This window comes from Pteropus alecto, unplaced genomic scaffold (assembly GCF_000325575.1).
Source record: "Pteropus alecto unplaced genomic scaffold, ASM32557v1 scaffold162, whole genome shotgun sequence".
Lineage (NCBI taxonomy): Eukaryota > Metazoa > Chordata > Mammalia > Chiroptera > Pteropodidae > Pteropus > Pteropus alecto.
The window spans coordinates 188,952-208,421 of NW_006431923.1; the positions used below are offsets into that span (position 1 = coordinate 188,952).

Below are 19,470 nucleotides of genomic sequence, written 5' to 3' on the forward strand. Positions count from 1 at the left end.
AGTCACCTGAGCCAAGTGCTCCACATATGTCCTTTGTATGGATTGTGTGTGCCTTACTGTTGTAGTTGAGCCTTGGTTTTTGTGTGCACATCAGTGGGAGGGATTGACCCTTCAGCTGATTATTTGTGAGGACAGGCCAGTAGGGGGCTGACCCTACAGAGCAAGATTCACCTTAGTAGAACTCTTGTGCCTGCCTAGTCACACCTTTGGGTGTGTCGTTCTTGGATGCAGCCCCAGGTGGTGCTGCAGCTTGGCCCAAAGCTGGCCACCAGGCTTGCTGGCCCCAGGGCCTCCTGGAAGGGCCCCTGCCACAGGCCAAGTTTAGCTGTAGCCTGTGCCCTTCCAAGGGTTACCTGGCATGAGGCACTAAGCAGTCCTTAGATGGCTGCTACCTGCTCTGTGCTTAGAGGTGCCTAGAGAGGCCAAGCTACAACCCAAGGCTGGCTATCACTAGTGCTAGGCTTGGGGCTTCTTATCAAGAGGTATAGGTTAGCCAGATGTTGCTCGTTTGGGTTTTGTGAACCTTTAAGAGATTTTAGAGATTTTAGGAAAGTCCACATCACAAGCCAAGACAGTCCATTTGTGGGGAAAAGCCTCCGGAAGAGGCTTGGGTGGGATGCATGTTGGGTGGGGTAGGGTCTCAGGGAATCCCCGTGGTGGGGTGACCTGCTTTAACCAATTTGATGGAGACTCAGATATGATGGCAGCCTGCATCTACATGCTGAGTGGGTAGGGAGAGCTCAACAAAAGAACAATAGATTCTGCCAGCACTTCTGTCTGAAACAAAGCTGCCCCTTCAGCCCTTGTCCTGTAGTCAGACAACTCAGTTCTTCCTCATATGACCCTGGTGCTTTTTGAGCAGCTGCTCCAGTGCTGGAGCTCAGAGTGAGTCTATCAATGAGTAAGTCAGTGTGTGGACCCTTTAAAAGGCCCACTATCTCTGTTGTTTTTCACAGCCAGACATTGTGGAGACTTCTCCTACCAGCTCTGGAACCCTGGGCTGGGGAACCTGGTGTGGGGCTATGACTCCTTTACTACTCTGGGGGGACCTCTGCAGCAGAGATATCCCTCCTGATTCTCAATCAACATACATGGATGTGGAACCAGTTCATTCCGCAATGGAGGATTATAATCTTAAAAGTCTCTCAGCATAGTGAATCTGAAGAACCAGTGCTGTGACTCATGTTGACTTTTGGCTCTAGCTTCCACATATACTTTCAAACTCTTAGATTTCTTTTTAACATTTGTTCATTCATCAATTTCTATATAGACCAAACACTCATGAGCTGTCCACTCTCTGTGCCCTGCAGTGCACTGGGCTCTTAAGAGGCAAAGGTAGAGACAGTGGGAGGTGAGGAGTGAACAGATGGTTACCATGTGGTAAGATGTGATGGCTACAGGAACATTAGTGTGAAGAGGTCTTGGATACTCATAGGCCTGCTGGATGCACAGCAATGGAGTAGTGTTTATACAGTTGAGAGTCAGGATTTCCAGAGATATAATTGGAATCTCAAGTTTAGTCTCACAGCAGTTTCAAGTTTATGCTTCAGAAGATCAATTCACTTCTTACTTAGAGGGATTTTTTAGCCATTTCAATGTCTGCCTACAATCAGAGTGGATAACTAAAATTTTGCCATTTGACATTCATTCATTAGGTATAATTCTTTTGGTTTACTCCTTGGTTAAAATAAAAATTCATTTATAGTGGAGCCACCTTAACTTAAGAGCTCACATGGAGATCACATTGCTATTCAGGCGGTGAAGACACAATGCAATATACAGATGATGTATTATTAAATCGTATACTTGAACCTGTATAATTTTGTTAACCAGTCACCCCAATAATTTCATTAAAAAGTTTGGATGAAGAGTGGGTGAAGAATGTAGGGGAACAGGCCTATCCTGGCTAGGGGAACAGGGAAACTTTAAAAGAGAAGCTTAAAGACAAACTTCCTTTCCAGTGATTTCTAGCACAGGGCTACTTGGCTGCTCTGATTGCTTCTCTTGAGTGCAGATAGGCCTGGGTCATTTGAATGTGCTATTTACTCTTACTTTGCCTATTGACCTAAAGCAGAATTCAAATACAGAGATTACAGGACAAATCATTGCCTCTTATATATTTGTTGGTACAGTCTGTGGGACATAGTGACTGAGGGATGATTAGTCCTCTAAGGCAGTACCCAGCCTCTGGGCCATGGATTGGTACTGGTTTATGGCCTGTTAGGAACCAAGCAGCACAGCAGGAGGTAAGTGGTGGGCAAGCCAGTGAAACTTCATCTGTATTTGCAGCTGCTTCCCAGTGCTAGCATTACTGCCTCAGCTCCACCTCAGATCATCAGGTATTAGATTTTCATAGGAGCACTGGTCCCTGGTGCCAAAAAGTTTGGCGACCGCTACTTTAAGGGATTGTGTAAGAGATGTCTGGGACACATTGGGAACTCAGGGGTAGGAATCAGCTTCTAGAATTAATTTAACCTTTTTTCTTCTTTCTTTTCTTTTTTTTTTTAGATGAGACAACCCTTGGTTGACCTCACAGATTGCAAGGAACTTGTCAGCTTACAATCCCTTATTTTTTTTACATTTTGCATCTACAGTACCTGGTCTTCCTAGGTGGCCTCTTATCCAAGTACTAACCAGGCCCGACCCTGCTTAGCTTCCAAGATCAGACAGGATTGGGCTTGTTCAGGGTAGCATGGCCATAGGCTCATTTACCTTTTGTTATTTAGATATATTAGAGACTCCAAGAAGTTTAATGCATCATTTTCTAGTACTCAAGGCTCCTAACTTCTAACTCATTAGCTCACAGTGACCAAGCTTTGTTTTTTGCACTGGCAGATGCTCCTTTCACCCAATACCCTAGATTTCCCCCATCACACTCTACTGAATACAGAAAAAGTCCACCCATATTGGGACTGGAAGACACTCTGCACACCATCTGCAGTGGCTTGGCCTCTCTTCGCTGCCCAACTGTGGGAAGAGCCAGAAGCACACGGAATGTGCTTGAGGGAGAGTAATAAAAGACTATTTTGAAGTTGAAGAAATTTGCTGTTATATAAGTTTAAGTCAAAGCTTTAGGTGTAGATAGTAGTGTTGGCAGACTCTGATAACAGGCAAGACTGTGAGCTCATCAAGGATGTGGATCCCAGGTAACTGTCCTGGGCATCCAGCAGAGCTAAGGTGTAAAGCCAGGGAACAGATGCTCATTGTATAAATACATTAATGCAATGTGTTACAAATTCAGCTTAGTCTTTACTCTGCTATGGTATAATGTGCTGTGGTACAGTATAGTACAATGCAGTGTAGCACAGCACAGTATACTAGAGTATAGCATAGTACAGCACAGTATAGCACAGTATAATATAGTATAGTGTAGTACAATATAATATAGTTCAGTACAGTATAGCACAGTACAGTGTTATACAGTATAGTGCATAGAATAGTATAGTATAGCACAGTATAGTCAAATATAGTACAATGTACAGCATAGTACAATATAACAGTATAGTATGGCACAATATGATACAGTATAGTATAGTGTTCTATAGTATAGTATAGCATGGTATACAATATAGTCCAGTATACTGCAGTTTAGTATAGTACAGTATAATACAGTATAATATAGTACAGTGCAATATAGTACAGTAAAATATAGTACAGTATAATATAGTAATATAGCATATTACTGTATAGTACAGAATAGCACAATATAATATAGTTCATTATACCATAGTATAGTATATTATAGTGCAGTATAGTATAGTACAGTATAGTACTTATACAGTATAATGCAGCATATCATAGTAAAGTATAGCATACAGTATAATAGAGTACCGCATAGTATAGCACAGTACAGCATATTATAGTACAGTACAGTACAGTATAGTGTAGTGTATTATAGTGTAGTATAGTAAAGGTGATACAGTACAATATAGTATACTACAGTATAGTATAATATAGCATAATATAGCTATACAGTATAGTACAGTATACTGTAATACCATATAATATAATGTAGTACAGTGTTTATTATAGTTTAGCTAGTATTGTATAGTTTAGTACAGTATAGTACTTTCAGTGCACAATATAGTCTGGTATGCATTATAACAGAATACAGTAGAATATCCACAATAAAGTATAGTATATACAATGTAGTAGAATACAGTACAGTGTAGCACAGTATAAGCACATTATAATACAGTGTTAAAGTATAATACAGTATAATAAGTATAATGCAGTACAATGTAGTACATTACAGTATAATAGAGCACAAAACAGCACAATATAGTAAGTATAGTATAGTAGTATTGTACAGCCTCATGTTTTTTCATAGCTATGTGGTATGGCATGGCTTGGATATCCTGTTGTCTGTTTAACCACTTCTGGCCTTTTGTTTGTATAAATAATGCTGCCATGAACAGCACTGTATGTGTGTCTTTTCCCATGTATGTGATTATTTCCCTATCATCCCTGTTTTCTGAATGAGAATTAGGACCTAGAGTCAGAAGGGCCTTGCTGAAACCTTTTCCATTCTAAGTGCCAAGTGATGGTGTGCAGTTGGCTGAGGTCCTGGAACTGTAGAGTCCATCCAAGTGGATCTGTGGTACCACATGATGTCCAAATTCATCTGGCCAGTCAGGCTTCAGCTGGTGGACCTCAGCCACTTCCTCTGTGGGCCAAGGGTGAGTCTTAGGGCATGTGTTCTGCCAGCAGGCCACAGGGTGGGAAGGCCTCCTGGCCTGCTCGTGGAGGTGACCTGTATACAGTGCAGCACAGATTTGCAATATCAGCAACTCTTCATCAATCTGATGAGACCAAAGCCAACTCTCAAAACAAACATTTCCTGCATGAACAATGTGTTTGTTATATTTTCTTCATTTGTTTATGATAGCTATGTCAACCACATTGATTTACACTGCCAATCTTGGGATATTACGCTTTCAACAAAAGTAGCTGAGTACAAACAGCAATCTTCAGTTTTAATTTATATTTTCTAAACATAGCAGATGTTGATAAAATGAGCCAACAAAAAAATGTAACAAAGGAGACCATTACAAGGGGGCAATTTTGATTAAAATGCATTCTAGATTGATAAATTGTTACAATATTAATGGAATGGATCATTTAAATGTCATAGTTGGCTCCTACAGAAATATAAAACAAGCTCAACTAAAAACTTTGCTGCTTTCAGACCATAAATGTACAAAATGACTGTATATGCATCTGTAACTGAGCCAGTTCTAGTTTTGCTCCTCCATCATTTGTTTAGTTGTTTATTTTTGCACATGCTGTGCTGCTGCCATGTTGCAGCCTCAATTTTAGACACTATTGTGTTGGAGATGTGTAACTCTGCTAGAGGATGTCCTTTGCCTTTCCTATGAGTCATATTGGTCCACAAGGTAGTGTTCCTAGGACCCCGTGTTGGGACATAGTCTGGCCTCAATGGGCCAAATGACTAATATGGAACCTCGCATTAATGTGATTCTGGGAATCAGGTGTTATAGTCTAAGGGTTGTAAGTACAAATAAGAAGACAATAGCAGATGAAGATTTGATCATTTCCATACACTTTATATTGGCTACCAGGGAATAATTTTCAAAAGGAATAACTGGCAAAATCCTGCCACTGAGTCATTTAAAATCAGACTAGAGTGAACATTAGGGTTAAAACCTTCCATCGATTTTGAATGTTTGCAGTAAGCCTTTGTTTATTATGGGCCTTAGAAAGAAATAAAATGGAATATTGCATCTTTGCCTTTAAATGAGCACTTGGATTCAAAGGAACAGTCCTTGGAATTAGCTGTGGATGCCACAGCACCCAAATGACTCTGGGCTGGTGCCTCTGGTGGGTTTGAGACCCACCCAGTGCAGTTCAGGTCCTTCCTGGGCTACCTCAGCATCCCTGGAATTCTTTGGTCCAAGAGCTGTCTGTAACTGGAGCAGACCCTCAGTGCAAGCAAAATAAGTGGGAACTCAGTCAGCCTTCAGTGAGTTCAGGGCAGGCATTTGAGAATTCAAAAAAGGCCTCTGTTCCCTGACATTGCTTCCCTTGCATTCTATCGCAGACATGGCTTCCTGCCTGAAGCAGGCTGCAATTGGGGTCTTTATGTATAGATTTGAAATGAGAATATTACTATTTATTATGTTGGATTTCTTTTAAAAATTAAACTCTGTAATGTTCTTAAAACAGAGCATATCACATAATAAATATCCTGTAAATGGTAGCTATTATTACTGTTGTTGTATTTGTTTTGTTTTTAGCTCATCAGCTCCATTTCTTACCAAAGGCCATTTACCTCAGTTGTCATTGTGTAAATTAGCACAATTGGGATATGGAATCAGTTCCAGCATATGTCTGAAGTCTTCCCAGATGACAGAGTGGGGCTCAATCTAGGGGCAGAGATCATCATCTAGATACAGAATCTTTGACATAAGGAGACAGGAAAAGAAAACAAAATTAATTGTTTCTTTGACTAATGACTCATTAAGAAGGAGACATGGAACATAACAATATATCTTTGTAGTGATATAATATATTAATTGTGTAAAATTTGGTATTTGATATAATGGCAATGTTTAAGTCCATTTCGAAGGTGGAGAAATAAAAACCAAAGAGGCTAAGCGACTTGTCCAAGGTCACACAGATTTTGGAGACATCTTCAAACTCAGGCAAAATGTAGCCTTTTTCAGTCAGACTTTATATGAACTCTAAAGCAAGGAGCCTATTTTACTGTGGAGAGGAAAAAATATGGTATATAATGTCCAAGTCAGTAATTTGTTCAGTAGTTTTGCAGAATTTTCACAAAGGATGAACACTTTCCAGCTGCAGGAAAGAGTAAATAGGAAGCAGTAAAAATAACTAAAATATTTTTTTGGTATTCTCATTAGGGTCTGGGTATCAATGAGTAGTGATTAGCTTTTTAAAAATTAAACTTTTATTTTGAGATAATTGAATGTTTACGTGCAATTGTAAAAAAAAGAAAATAGAGAAATCTCATGTAAACTTTCTTCGGTTTTCCCCAATGGGAACATCTTAAAAAATCATAGAACGATATGATACCTAAGATATTGACATTGATACAAATTACAGAACATCTCCATCACTGCAAAAATCCCTCCATTTTCTGTTTTATAGACACATGTACCACCTTCTCTTGTGCACCCACTGAAGGTGGGCAACCACTAATTTGTTCTCCATTTCTTTATTTTTGTCATTTCGAGAATGTTATATAAATGAAATCATTTGGTTGTGTAACATTTTTTCACTCAGAATAGTTCTCCGGAGATTCATACAGGTTGTGCATATCAATAGTTAATTCTTTTTCATTGCTGAGTCTTATTCCATGGTATGAATGTACCACAGTTTATTAACCATTCATCTGAGTTATTCTAGATTTTGGCTATTATAAATAAAGTTGTACATTCCATGTATATGTTTTTTTTTTTTTTTTTTTGTAAACACAAATCTTCATTACTCTAGAATAAATGCTCAGGAGAGCAACTGCTAAGTTGTATGTTTAGTTTTTTTTTTTTTTGGAAAACAGTTTTCCAGAGTAACTATTATTTTACATTCTCACCAGCAATGTGTGTGTGATCTAGTTTCTTGGCATCCTTGCCAGCATTTAGTGGTATCACTATTTAAAAAAAAACAACCCTTCTTATAATTGTACAATGATATCTAGTCTTAATTTGCATTTCCCTACTGGCTAATGATGCTGAACATTATTTTATGTGCTTATTTGCCATCTGTATATTTTCTTCAATGAAAAATCTCTTTATGTCTTTTGCCCATGTTCCAAAGGAATTTTTATACTGCAAATTTTGAGAATTATTTAATTTTTTTTATTATTATTTATATATCCATTGTCAGAGATGTGGCTTACAAATATTTTCTTCGAGTCTATAGCTTATCTTCATCCTCTTATTGGTGTCTTTCATGAAAAAAAGTTTTCAATTTTGATGAAGTTCAATTAATCAATTTTTTTCTTTTATTGATTGTGCTTTTAACAATACTAACAATTCTTTAATTTTTTTTATTTTTTAAATTATAACACATTTATTTTTATTTTTCTAAATTTTCTTTTTCTCTATTAAGTTTACTAGGGTGACAATAGTTAATAAAATTAGATAGGTTTCAAGTATACAATTCAATAATACATCATATGTATATCGCATTTTGTGTTCATATATTTGACCCTTTTTCCTACCCCTTTATCTACCTTCCCCTAGATCCCCTTTCCCTCTAGTAACCACTAAACTGTTGTCTGTTTCTATGAGTTTTTGTTTGTCTTGATCATTTGTTACTTTCAGTTTTATACCCACATATGAATGAAATCACATGGTTATCACTTTTTCTGTCTGACTTTTTTCACATAGCATGATAATCTCAGGATCTACCCATGTTGTTGCAGACAGCAGTATTTCATCTTCTCTTGTGGCTGAGTAATATTGCATTGTATTTTTCCATCTGATTTTATTTAAATTATTTTCAATTAGAGTTGACATTCAATATTATTTTATATTAGTTTCAGATGTACAGCTTAGTGTTAGATATTTATATAATTTATGAAGTGATCCCTCCTATTAGTCTAGTACCCACCTGGCACTATACATGGTTATTACAATGTCCTTGACTATATTCCTGAGTACTTCACATTCCCATGACAGTTTTGTAACTGCCAATTTGTACTTCTTAATTCTTTCACCTTTTTTACCCAGGCTCCTTTTTCACCCAACCTTCCTCCCATTTGGCATTCATAATTTTGTTCCCTGTATCTTTGAGTCTGTTTTTGTTTTGTTTGTTCATTTATTTTGTTCTTCAGATTCCACATGTAAATGAAATCATATGGTATTTGTCTTTCTCTCATTTCACTTAGCATAGTACCCTCTAGGCCTATCCATGTCATTGCAATTGTTAGATTTTTTTTTAATGGCTGAGGAATATTCCAGTGTATATATGTGCCAAATCTTCTTTATTCGATCATCTATTGATGAGCACTTATGTTGCTTCCATGTCTTGGCTATTGTAAATAATGCTGCAGTGAACAGAAGGGTGCCTATATCTTTTCAAACTGGTGTTTTGTTTTCCTTGGAAAAATACCCACATATGGAATTGCTGGGTCATACGGTAGTTCTGTTTTTCATTTTTGAGGAAACTCCACATTGTTCTCCATAGTGGCCGTACCAAATTGCAATCACACCAACAGTGTACGAGTGTTCCCTTTTCTTCACATCTTTGCCAACACTTGTTTTTTGATTAGTTGATGATAGCCATTCTGACAAGTGTGAGGTGATATCTCATTGTGGTTTTAATTTGCAATTCTCTGATGATTAGTGACCTTGAGCATCTTTTCTTAAGTCTATTGGCCATCTGTATGTCTTCTTTGGAGAAATATCTAACCTGTTAAGTAAGGTCTTCTGCCTATTTTTTAAATAGTATTTGTTGTTGTTGTTGAGTTGTATAAGTTCTTTATAAATTTTGGATATTAACCCCCTTATCAGATGACTATAGGCAAATATCTTCTCCCATTCAATAGGTTGTCTTTTGATGATTTCTGTTGATGATTTCCTTTTCTGTGCAAAAACTTTTAGTTTGATGTAGTCCTATTTGTTATTTATTTATTTTTTATTTCCCTTGCCCAAAGAGATATATTCAAAAAATATTACTAGGAGCAATGCCCGAGAGTTAACCGCCTATGTTTTCTTTTAGGAGTTTTATGGTTTCAGGTCTTATGTTTGAGTCTTTCATCCATTTCCAGTTTCTTCTTATATATGGTGTAAGAAGGTGGACCAATTTCATTTTATTGCATGTATCTGTTAAGTTGTCCCAACACCATTTGAGGATTTATTTCTGGGCTCTCTATTCTGTTATATTGATCTTTGTGTCTGTTTTTATGTCATACAATGCTGTTTTGATTACAATAGGCTTGTAGTATCAGGTAGTGTGATACTTCCAACTTTGTTCTTCTTTCTCAGGATTGCTGTGGCTATTCAAGATCTTTTATGATTCCATATAAATTTTAGGATTATTTGTTCTAATTCTGTGAAAAATGCCATTGGTATTTTGATAGAGATTGCAGTGACTCTATAAATTGCTTTGGGTAGTATGGACATTTTAATGATGTTAATCTTCCAATCCATGGGCACAGTATATATTTTCATTTATTTGTATCTTCTTTAATTTCTTTGTTTGTCAATTAGAGGTCTTTTACCTGCTTGGTTAAATTTATGTCTAAGTATTTATTTTTTTAATTTCTCTTTCTGATAGTTAATTATTGGTATATAAAAATGCAACCAATTTCTGAAAATCAATTTTACATTTTGATACTTTACTGAATTCATTTATCAGTTCTAACAGTTTTTAGTGGAATCTTTAGGGTAATATATATATATATATATTTCAGTTTTCCTTTTTCTTTTCAATTTGGGCAACTTTAATTTTTTTTTTCTTGTCTGATTACTGTGACGATGATTATACTATGTTGAGTAAAAGTGCTGAAAGTGGACACCCTTGTCTTATTCCTGATCTTTAGGAAAACACTTTTAGCTTTTCCCTTTTAGCTTTTCCCTGTTGATTATGATAGCTGTGGGTTTGTCATATATGGCTTTTAGTATGTTGAGGTATGTTCCCTCTATTCTTATTTTGCTGAGAGTTTTTATCATAAATCGATGCTGGATTTTATCAAATATTTTTTCTGCATCTATTGATATGATTATAAAAATTTTCTTTTAATTTGTGAATGTGTTGTATCACATTAATTGACTTGAGGATATTGAACCAATCTTACAACCCAGGAATAAATCCAACTTGATCATGGTGTATGGTCTTTTTATGTACTGCTGAATTAGGTTTGCGATGTTTTGTTGAGGAGTTTTGCATCTATGTTCATCAGAAAAATTGGCCTATAAATTTTTTTTGTAATGTCTTTCTCTGGTTTGAGAATCAGGGTAATGGTGACCTTGTAAACTGAGCTTGGGAGCCTTCCCTCCTGATTTTTAAACATTTTTTGAGAAGTTTAGGTATTAATTCTTTGAATGTTTGGTAAAATTCACCTGTGAAGTCAGCTGGTCCAAGACTTTTGTTTGTTGGGAGTTTTTTGATGACAGATTTTATTTCATTAGTAGTAATCAGTCTGTTTAGATTTTTGTTTCTTCTTGACTCTGTCTGAGGAAATTGTGTTTCTAGGAATGTATACATTTCTTCCAGATTGTTTAATTTGTTGGCATATAATTGCTTGTAGTATTTTCTTATATCTTTTGTATTTTGTGTAGTCAGTTATCACTTATCTTTCATTTCTGATTTTATTTATTTGGGTCCTCTTATTTCTTTTTTAAATGAATTTGCTTAAAGTTTTATCAGTTTTGTTTATCCTTTCCAAGAACTAGCTCTTGGTTTCACTGATCTTTTGTGTTCTTTTTAAGACTCTATTTGGTTTATTTCCACTCTGATCTTTATTATTTCCTTCCTTCTACTCAATTTGAGCTTTGTTTGCTGTTTTCTTTCTAGTTATTTTAAGCGTAAGGTTAATTTGTTTATTTGAGCTTTTTCCTGTTTCTTGAGGTAGGCCTGTATAGCTATGAATTTCCCTGTTAGGACTGCATTTACTGTGTCCCATAGGTTTTGAGTTGTTATGTTTTCATTTTCATTTGTCTCAAGGTGTCTTTTGATTTTTTTTCTTTGATATTATTGGTAACACATTTATTGTTTAGTAGAATGTTATTTACTCTCCATGTGTTTGTGTATTTTTAGTTTTTTTTTCCCCTTATAATTGACTTCTATTTTTCTACCATTGTGCTTAGAAAAGACACTTGATACACATTCTATTTCTTAAATTCATCGAGACTTGTTTTGTGGCCTAACATGTCCTCTACCTTGGAAAAAGTTCCATGTGCATTTGAGAAGAATGCATATTCTGCTGTTTTGTAGTAAATGCTCTAAAAATGTCATTTAAATCTATCTAGTCTAGTGTATAATCTAAGGCCACTATTTTCTTGTTGATTTTTTGTCTGGAAGATCTGTCTATTGGTTTCAAGGGGGTGTTAAAAGTCTTCTACTAACTGTATTACTGTTGACCATTATGTTGGTCAATATTCTCTTTATATACTTAGGTGCCCTTACATGGGGTATATGAATGTTTTTCAAGAGTTATATTCTCTCATTGGATTGATCTCTTTATCACTATAAAATGACTTTATTTGACTTTGTTTTAAAGTCTATTTTCTCTGATAAAAATATTGCTATCTCAGCTTTTGTTCATTTCCACATATGTGTAATTATTTTTTCCATTCCTTTACTTTCAGTCTGTGTGTGTCATTTGATCTGAAGTGGGTCTCTTGTAGATAGGATATATATGGGTCTTGGTTCTTTTTTTTTTTTTAAAATCCATTTAGCTACCCTATATATTTTTATTAGAATATTTAATTCATGTACCTTTAAAGTGATTATTGATAGATACATAGTTATTGCCATTTTATTATTCATATTTATATTCCCACCTTTTATTTTCTTAAATAGATCTCTTAACATTTCTTGTAATGCTGGCTTGGTGGTGATGAATTCCTTTAGCTTTTTCCTATCTGAGAAGCTCTTTATCTCATTTTCAATTTTAATTGATAGCTTTGCCTGGTAGAGTAATCTTAGTTGTAGGTCCTTGCTTTTTATCATTTTGGATATTTTGTGCTAATTTCTTATTGTCTACAATGTTTCTGTTGAGAAATCAGCTGCCTGTCTTATAAGAGCTTTCTTGTAGGTAATTGACTGCTGCCTTTAAGATTCACTTTTTGTCTTTAATCTTTGCTATTTTAACTATGATGTGTCTTGGTATGGACATCTTTGGGTTCATCTTGTTTGGGCTCTCTAGGCTTCCTGGAATTGTATATCTATTTCCTTCACCAGGTTAGGGAAGATTTCAGTCATTATTTTTTCAAATAGGTTCTCAGTCCCTTGCTTCTCTCTTCTTCTGGTATCCCTATGATGTGAATGTTGTTATGGCTGATGTTGTCCTAGAGGTCCCTTAAAGTTTCCTATATATTTTGTTTTGGATATATATATATATTTTTTTGCAGTTTCGATTGGGTGTTTTTTCTACCTTGTCTTGCAAATCACTGATTCAATCATCTTCTTCATTTTAATCTATTATTGATTTCTTCTAGTGTATTCTTTATTTTAGTTAATTCATTCTTTATTTCTGACCAGTTCTTTCTTTCTTTTCCTTTTTTTAGGTATCTATATGTCCTTTTTTATGCTTACTATTTCTTTGTTGAAGTTCACACTGAGATCAAATATTCTTTTTAAAAGTTTATTGAACATTTTATAACCAGGGTTTTGAACTGTATCTGGTAGGTTGCATGCCTTTATTTCATTTAGTTATTTCATTTGGATGTGTTTCTATGTTTTCCAATTTTGGCTGTCTTTCCGTATTTATTTCTACGTATTAGGTAGATTCTCTACATCTCCTATTCATGGTTAGGTGGCCTTATTTAGTAGGTACTTTGTGTGGCCAAGTGGCATAGTCTCCCTGCCACCTGGGTCAGGTGCTCCAGGAGTATTTCTTATGTGGGCTGTGTGTGCTCCTCTGTTGTATTTAAGCCTTGATTACTGTTGGCATGTCATTGCATGGCATTGACTCTCAGGGTGATTGGCTGTGAGAACTGGCTATGCCCACAGGGTATGAGCTGCTGTGTGAGGGCTGACCCCACAGAGTGGGATTCATCCCAGTGAACTCTTGTGCCTGTTGAGATCATCCTTTGAGTAGGCCGCTTTTGGGGCTTATCAGGGGATGCACCGTTGTGGTTTGATGCCTGCCTCCAGGTGTGTTGTTTCTGGGGCCTCTTGGGAGGGGCTCCCAGGTAGACCAGATCAGTCACCTTCTGTGACCATCTAGGGCTACTTGGTAGGAGCTACAGAGCAATCACAATTGTTCATTGCCTTGTTGGACCTGGAAGCACATGAGAGAGGCCATGTGGCAAACCAGTGCTCAGCCACAATAAGTACTGAGCCTGGGTAAACTTGGCAAAAGGTCCAAGGCACCCCAACAACTGAGGCTACTTGTTTGCTGAAGGAGTCTCAGAGTATAAATAAACTGGTTGAGGCAAGGTTTCAGGAAGTCACTAGGGTGGTGTGAGTGGTGTTCTCCAAGTTAGTCCAGATTCATATTTTATGCCAGTGCTAAGCCTGTGGCCATTCTCAAAAGTCTCAGATCATACTGAGGCTAGCCTATGTCCTCCTAGAGCCCGCAGATTCCCAAGGCTTGTTCAAGAAATGGTGCAGCTCAGGGCAGGGCTGTATGCCTGCCACCTGAATTGTCTTTAGAGGTCCATTAGCCAAGGCCTATTGATTGCTGCTAGAAGAGTTTCCTGCTGGGTTGGGCTAGTTGCCCAGCTAAGAATAAGCCTCCAGAAATTTGAAAGTTGTGTGGGGCAGAGTCCCAGGGAGTCACTGGGGTAGAGCAAGTGAATTTCATTAGGCCAATTAGTTTTTGATTTGGCTGTGTTGGGGAAGAGTTCAATACAGGCAAGGTGGTGCCCACCTGTAGCCTGCACAGGATGAGGGCTCATCACAGTGATAATGGAGGTTGTCCCTCTAGCCTCACCCTGAAGCCAAATAACTCAGTCTTTCTCTGTTTGTCTCTGGTGCCTCCCAAGCTGCTGTCTCTCTGCTGGAGCCCAGGGTGAGTGCCTTCTAGTGAATGAGTCTGTGTGCTGTCCCTTTAAGGGGATGTCTAGGTTTCCAGCAGCCTTCTGTCTAGATGGGCAGAATCCTTACTGATTTTTACAGCCAGACTTTGTGGGCACTCCTTTTCTTATCACTGGAACTCTGGGCTGGGGAGCCCTGGTGTAGGTTTAAGGCCTCTAACTCTTCCAGGGAGACCTCCGTGGCTGAGATACTCCTCTCAATGCTCAATCACCACATGTGGGTATGGGGCTAGTCTCTTTCGAGTCTCTACCCCTTGACCAGACTCAATGTAGCCTCTTCATATCCTTAGTTACAGGAGTTATGTTCATCTAGTCTTCAGATGGTTCTCTAGGTTGATTGTTCTATAATTCAGTTGTAATTTTAATGTGGTCATGGGAGGAGGCAAGCACAGCTTTTACCTCCCCTCCATCTTGACTAGAGCCTTGATAGTGCTTTTGATATCAAGTTTAAAAACTCTGTGCTGAGTACTACTAGATCATGAATATTTTCTGTATGTTTTTCTTAGGAGTTTTATAGTTTTACTTTATATCCATGACTTATTTTGAGTTAATTTTTTTTTGTAAGGTGTGAGACTTAGGTCTAGGCTCTTATTTTTCATTTTCTAGTTTTTGCCTATGTGTATTTGCTCCAGCATCATTTGCTGATAGGCTATCTTTATGCCATTAAATTGCTTTTGCAACTTTCTCAGAAATCAGTTGTATAAATTTGTATGTGTTCTTTTGTGTGTCCTCTATTCTGCCTTATTGATCTATGTGTTTATCTCTTCACCAATAACACACAGACTTGATTCTTATAGTTATGTAAGTCTCGAAACTGGACACTGATTCCTCCCACTTTATTTTTCAAAATTGTAGCATTTCTAGTTTTGTTGGCTTTCATATACATTTTTGAATTTTTTTGTTTATATACACAAAAAATCTTGCTGAGATTATAACAGCAATTTGGTTAATTGCTGTCATATATTTGGACTGTGAGGAGAATTAATATTTAAGTCTTTAATATTTAAGTCTTTCAATATATCTATACCATATATTTCTGTTTATTTAAATTATTTGATATTTTTAATCAGCATTTTAAAATTTCTGTCATACAAGTCCTGTACATATTTTGTCACACTTATACCTAAGCATTTCTTTTATTTTCTGACTGATTGTAAATGGTATTATATTTTAAATTTCAGGGTCCATGTGTTTATTGACACTATATAGAAATACAATTGATTTTTTTTAAACCCATGTTTATATGGGCAAATAATTTTCTTTTTTAAAAATTTATTTATTTAAATTCGTTTCAAGTATATAGTACATTGGTTAGACATCTATATAGTTCATAAAATGATCCCCCCAATTGCTTCCTCCCTCCCCTGGTCCTCCACCTAGCCATCATATTACAATCGATTTTTTAAATGTTTATTTTGTATCCAGCAACATTAGTGAACTCACTTCTTAGTTCTAGGATTTTTTCCCCCAGATTCCTTAGGGTTTGTTATGTAGGCCACTAGGCCATTTGCAAATCGTTACAGTTTTATTTCTTTTTCTCTGATCTGTGTACCTTTTATTTTTTTCTTTCTCTTCTCTTCAATTCTCTTCTCTTCTCTTCTCTTCTCTTCTCTTCTCTTCTCTTCTCTTCTCTTCTCTTCTCTTCTCTTCTCTTTTCTCTTCTCTTCTCTCCTCTCTTTCTTTTCTTGCTTTATTGCACTCGCAAAATGTCCAGCACTATGTTAAACATCAATATTAGAGTGAACATCTTTGCCTTGTTCACAGTCTTAGGGAGAAAGAATTCAGTCATTCACTATTAAGTATAATATTAGCTGCAAGGTTTTGTAGCTGTTCTTTTTTATGAAGTAGAAGGAGTTTATCTTTATTCCTATTTTTCTGAGATTTTTAAAAATCTAGAGTGGTTATTGAATTTTACCAACTGCTTTTCTGCATTGATTGATATAATTATGTATTATTTTTCAATTTTTAATTTTATTTTTTTCAATTACAGTTGAAATTTAATATTATATTAGTTTCAGGTGAACAGCATAGTGATTATATAGACAGTTATAAAACTTATGAATTGATCCCCTCAATAAGTCTAGTATTCACCTACCCACCTGGCATCACATATAGCTATTACAATATCATTAACTATGTTCCCTATGCTGTACTTACCATCTCTATGACTATTTTGTAACTGCCAATTTGTACTTCTTAATCCCTTCACCTTTTTCACCCAGTCCCCCAGCTCCCTGTCCACCTGGCAACCATCAGTTTATTCTCTGTATCTATGAGTCTGTTTCTGTTTTCTTTGTTTGTTTACTTTGGTTTTTAGATTCCACATATAAGTGAAATCATATAATATTCATCTTTCTCAGTCTGACTTATGTCACTTAGCATAATACTCTCTATGTCTATCCATGTTGTCAAAAATGGTAAGATTTCATTTTTTTTCATTTACAGATAATGTTCCATTGCATATGTGTACCACATCTTCTTTATCCAGTCGTCTGCTGATGGGCACTTATGCTGTTTACATATCTTGGCTATTGTAAATAATGCTGCAGTAAACAAAGAGATGCCTATACCTTCCCAAATTAGTGTTTTGAATTTCTTTGGATAAATGACCAGAAGTAAAATTTCTGGGTAACAAGGCAGTCCTATGTTTAATTTTCTGAGGAATTTCCATACTGTTTTCCATAGTGGTTGTATCAATTTACAATTCCAACAGTGCATGAGAGTTCTCTTTTCTTCACATTCTCACCAACACTTGCTATTTTTTGATTTATTGATGATAGCCATTCTGATAGGTATGAGATGGTATCTCACTAGGATTTTAATTTGCATTTCTCTGATGAATAGTGATGTTGAGTATCTTTTCATGTATCTATTGGTCATATGTATGTACTCTTTGAAGAAATTTCTATTCAGGTCTCTGCCCTTTTTAAAATAGAATCGATTGTTCTTTTGATGTTAGATATATCAGTTCTTTATAAATTTTGGATATTAACCTTTTATTGAATGTATCATTGGTGAATATCTTCTTCCATTTAGTAGATTGCCTTTTTGTTTTATTGATGGTTATGTTCCCTTTGCATAAGCTTTTAATTTGAAGTAGTCCCATTTTTTTTCTTTTGTTTCCATTACTCCAGGAGATGTATTCGAAAAAATATTACTAGGAGCAATGTCAGAGTTAACTGCCTGTATTTTCTTCTAGGAGTTTTATGGTTTCAGGTCTTACATTTAAGCCTTTAATTTATTTTGAGTTTTTTCTTGCATATAGTTTAAGAAGGTTGTCTAGTTTTATTTTTTTGCATGTATTTGTCCAGTTTTCCCAACACCATTTGTTGAATAGACTGTCTTTACCTCATTGTATATGCTTGACTACTTTGTCATAGATTAATTGGCCAGTATAGGTGTGAATTTATGTTTGGTCTCTCTATTCTGTTCCATTGCTCTATGTGTCTGTTTTTATGCTAGTATCATGCTGTTTTGATTACTATAGACTTATAGTATAGTTTGATCAGATAACATGATACTTTTTTCTTATATCTCAAGATTGCTGTGGCTATTCAGAATTTTTTGTGGTTCCATATAAATTTTAGAATTATTTCTTCTAGTTCTGTAAAAAATGCCATTGGTATTTTGATAGAGATTGTGTTGAATCTCTACACTGCTTTAGGTAGTGTGGACAATTTAATGAAATTAATTCTTTCTATTTATGAGCATGATATGCTTTTATTTATTTGTGTCTTTTTGAATTTCTTTCTTCAATGTCTTATAATTTTCCAAGTACAGGTCTTTTACTTCCTTGGTTAAATTTGTTTCTAGGTATTTTATTTTTTGATGCAATTTTAAAAAGGGATTGGTTTTTAAATTTCTCCTGGTAGTTTGTTATTGTTGTACCAAAATACAACAAATTTCTGAATATTAATTTTGTATCCTACTACTTTATGAATTCGTTTATCAGTTTGAATAGGTTTTTGGTGGATTCTTTAGGGTTCTTTATGTATATTATCATGTCTTCTGCAAATAATGGCAGTTTTACATTTTTTCCAGTTTGGGCATCATTCATTTTTTTTTCTTGTCTGATTTCTGTGTCAATGATTACTACGTTGAGTAAAAGTGTTGAAAGTGGACATCTTTGTCTTATTCCAGATCTTAAGGAAAACACTTTTAACTTTTCTCCATTGAGTATGATGTTGAGTGTGGGTTTGTTATATATGGCTTTTAGTATGTTGAGGTATGTTCCCTCTATTCTCACGTTGCTGAGAGTTTTTATCAAAAGTGAATGATGAATTTTCTCAAATGCTTTTCCCGAATCTGTTGAAACAAACGTATGGTTTTTATCCTTTATTTTGTTTATGTGTTGTATCACGTGAATTGATTAGCAAATATTGAACCAAATTTGCATCCCAGGATTAAATCTCTTATTGATGGTGTATGATCTTTCCAATGTATTGCTGAATTCAATTTGCTTATGTTTTGTTGAGGGCTTTTACATCTTTGTTCATCAGGGATATTGGTCTATAATTATCTATTTTTGGAATGTCTTTGTCTGGTTTTGGAATCGGGGTGTTGGTGCCTTGTAAAATGAGTTTGGGAGCATGTCTTATCCTCTTGACATTTTTGGAATAGTTTGAGAAAGATAGTTGTTAATTATTTCGAATGCTTTTTAAAAAAAAAACTGAATTAATTTATTTTAATTAATTTCAAGTATACCGTACAGTGGTTTGACATCTATATAGTTTATAAAATGATCCCCACCCCCCACCCCCGCCAATTGCTGCCTCCTTCC

At 35.8% G+C, this 19,470-nt stretch overlaps 1 pseudogene; it reads right to left on the reverse strand.

Moving 5' to 3' along the window:
- Positions 1 to 2,585: 2,585 nt before the first annotated feature.
- LOC112475537 lies at positions 2,586 to 2,704 on the reverse strand (annotated as a pseudogene).
- Between the last annotated feature and the right edge of the window lie 16,766 nt (positions 2,705 to 19,470).